The sequence below is a fragment of the Poecile atricapillus genome, chromosome 37 (assembly GCF_030490865.1).
Source record: "Poecile atricapillus isolate bPoeAtr1 chromosome 37, bPoeAtr1.hap1, whole genome shotgun sequence".
NCBI lineage: Eukaryota > Metazoa > Chordata > Aves > Passeriformes > Paridae > Poecile > Poecile atricapillus.
This window is the reverse complement of record NC_081285.1, coordinates 1,777,374-1,780,643: the sequence shown is the minus strand read 5'-3', so window position 1 is coordinate 1,780,643 and position 3,270 is coordinate 1,777,374.

Genomic DNA, 3,270 nt, shown 5'->3' with positions numbered 1-3,270 from the left:
AAGGTGGAAAAAGGCCAACTGGCAATGCAGAGGAAAGCCAATCTGGGCTGCTGATGAGTGGAGAGACATCGCCACCAGGGTAAAGAAACTGTGAGGGTCCGTCATGTAGATGCCCGTGTCCCCAGGAGTCGGGCTAATGAAGAGCACCGAAACAATGAGCAGGTGGATCAGGCTGCAAAGATAGAGGTGTCAAAGACAGACTTAGATTGGCAACACAAGGGAGAGTTGTTCCTAGCTCGATGGGCCCATGACGCCTCAGGTCATCAGGGTAGAGATGCCACCTATAAGTGGGCACGAGACCGAGGGGTTGATCTAACCATGGACAGTATTTCCCAGGTTATCCATGACTGTGAGACGTGTGCCACGATCAAGCAGGCCAAGCGGTTGAAGCCCCTCTGGTACGGTGGGCGGTGGTCCAGATACAAGTATGGGGAGGCCTGGCAGATTGACTACATCACACTGCCCCAAACCCGCCAAGGCAAGCGCTATGTGCTCACGATGGTAGAAGCCACCACTGGATGGTTGGAAACCTACCCTGTGCCTCATGCCACTGCCCAGAACACCATCCTGGGACTTGAAAAGCAGGTCCTTTGGAGGCATGGCACCCCTGAGAGGATTGAGTCAGACAATGGGACTCATTTCAAGAATAACCTTATAAATACCTGGGCTAGGGAACATGGCATCGAGTGAGTGTACCATATCCCCTACCATGCACCTGCTGCAGGGAAAGTGGAGAGGTACAATGGACTGTTAAAGACTACCTTGAAAGCGTTGGGTGGGGGATCTTTCAAAAACTGGGAGCGGTATGTAGCAAAAGCCACCTGGATAGTTAATACCCGAGGTTCCACCAACCGAGCAGGCCCAGCCCAATCTGAGCCCCTGCATACAGTAGATGGAGACAAAGTCCCAGTGGTACATCTCAGAGGTTTGTTAGGAAAGACAGTTTAGATCAATTCTACCCCGAGTACAGACAAACCCATTCGTGGGGTTGTCTTTGCTCAGGGACCGGGCTGCACAGGGTGGATAATGCAGAAGGATGGAACAACACAATGTGTACCTCAGGGAGATCTGATGGTTGGGTGAAGATCATGAATGAATGCCCTTGTCTGTATATAATGTATGTGTTGTAGAGTTAGAATATATATTAATTTTGATAATAAGTTGACGATATGGGGATAAGGGGTGGAATGTCCTGGGGTGACTTTATGATACTGGTATCCTCAGTCGCCTGGTTTATGCTATATATTAAGTTTAGCACCTTTAAGACTGGCTCTGAGAGTGAAGTGGGGGAAGAAGAAGCACACAGGTTGTGTTGGAAGAAAACATCACTCCCCCGCGTCCTGCTCCTAGACTGTGGTGTCTGCAGCACGGAGAGACAGCGGGACAGAGCTTCTCTTTGGCTTTTAGTTTTAGCTAGCTGAGGCAGAGGAGTTCCCTGGATCTTTTTCTTCCTTTTTTCTCAGATCTGTGCAAACCTGCTCTGGACTGAAAAACACCCAGACAAACCCCAGGAGCTCACGCCTGTGGCCCACCAGGGCCTGGGTCTTGGGACTATCTGGCACCTGAGGGACTGATAAGAAGCTGAGTGGGCTGAGCTACACCACATGGAAAGGACTTTTCTTCCTGGATTTGCCATCCCATCGAAGAGTGAGAGGTTTTATTGTTTAATATTATTCAATTTCTGTTAAATAAACAGTTTTTTCCACTTCTCTCCAAGGAAATCTCTTTTTTCCTGAACCAGTTGGGGGGAGGGATCGTTTGAATTTTGCTTTCCTGGGGGAACCCCATTTAGAGGTTCTCTCGCAAATTTGCCCTAAACTAGGACAACAAGATTCCGATCCTATCCCATGCAGGGACAGAATCTACATCTAGCATGTCAAGCTGTGGAAAGTTATGAGACAGCCATGAGATAAAATGTTTCAACTTATTTTTAGAAATCTTAACATCTGCGGTGCTTAAAAATTCTTGCAATTTGGATTCAAAATTCTTTTCAGATGCAGACATCTTAGATCCCATTTCTGCTGTTAGAAAGCTGTTAGCATAACTCATTTCTTACCTTCTTTCACCATAAAAGTAACAAAGCCAGCAGTGGCAGGCTTCTCTCAGTTCGGCCCCCTGCCACACACCAGGGTAAGACACAAACTGCTAAGCCCATCCGTAGCTGCTTCTGCTGAGCCACTAAAACCATGTGGCCGAGGCTGTGAAAACGCCGCCGCCCATCCCTCGCATCACGGCCGCTGGGTCATGCGGCGCCCACATGCCTGTGTCACAAGGTTGTCCCACGCAATGCTCTGCAGCCGTCTCTGCGCCGAGCCCACTGCTTGAACGGCCCACTTGAACCCACTCTGCCACAGCCGCCGGGCTCCGCAGTGCTCCTCACCGCCCGGCTGCCCACCGCCACCCGCACAGGCCGTGCTCACCAAGCTGCCACCCTGGGTGTGTGTCCAGCCAAGTTTAACCTTGACACTGCTCACCTGCAGCACCACTTGCCCGGCGCCGGGTGCGGGTCAAGACCGCCACTGGCCTGGCCCATGCACTCCGGCTCGGTGCCCACCGCCGCCCTCACCCTCCCACTCAGCCACGCCGCTCGCCTGTGTGGCTGCAGCTGCTGTCGGCCGGTCTGACTCACTGCTTTTATGTCCTCGGTTGTCTTGGGCAGTGTAAGAAGATCCCTGTTCCTGTGACTGACCCTCTCTGGGCTTGAGAAGGCTGCCAGCCTCCTCCTTGTGGGCTGTGCCTACACTGTAGCTCCCAAGGTAGCTGATGTCCTCCAGGCTTGTGAAACCCACACCTGAGTTTCCAGCCGCTCGAGGCAGGGCTCTAAAAAGCCCCCCAATGGGCGCCAACTGTTATTGTAGTCCCCTGCTTGCCTGGGGCTGTGTTCTGCCCAGCCATGGTCCAGAAGAGGTGGGAGTTATATCTAAATAGCAAGGATTAGAGATAAATACTAGGCTCTTTCCCTCCTGGGACAAGGTCCCAGCTTTATTCAGGGGATTCGGTGCAGAAAAGAGGAAGAGACTGACCCCACGCTGCTTTTTGAAGGGATGGGAAAGGGCGAAGGGTTACAAATTACAACCAATAGGAAAAAATTACAAGGGAGGAGTCAGGGGAGGGGACTAACCCCTCTGCAGCTCAGAGGGTATATCTCCGGATCATACCATGTTTCTTAATGCATTACAACAAGCTGTACATATATAAGCTTTATAAATAAAACAAACAATCTATTTAAATATATTACAGAAATTATAATGATTGCTCACACTGGTAACT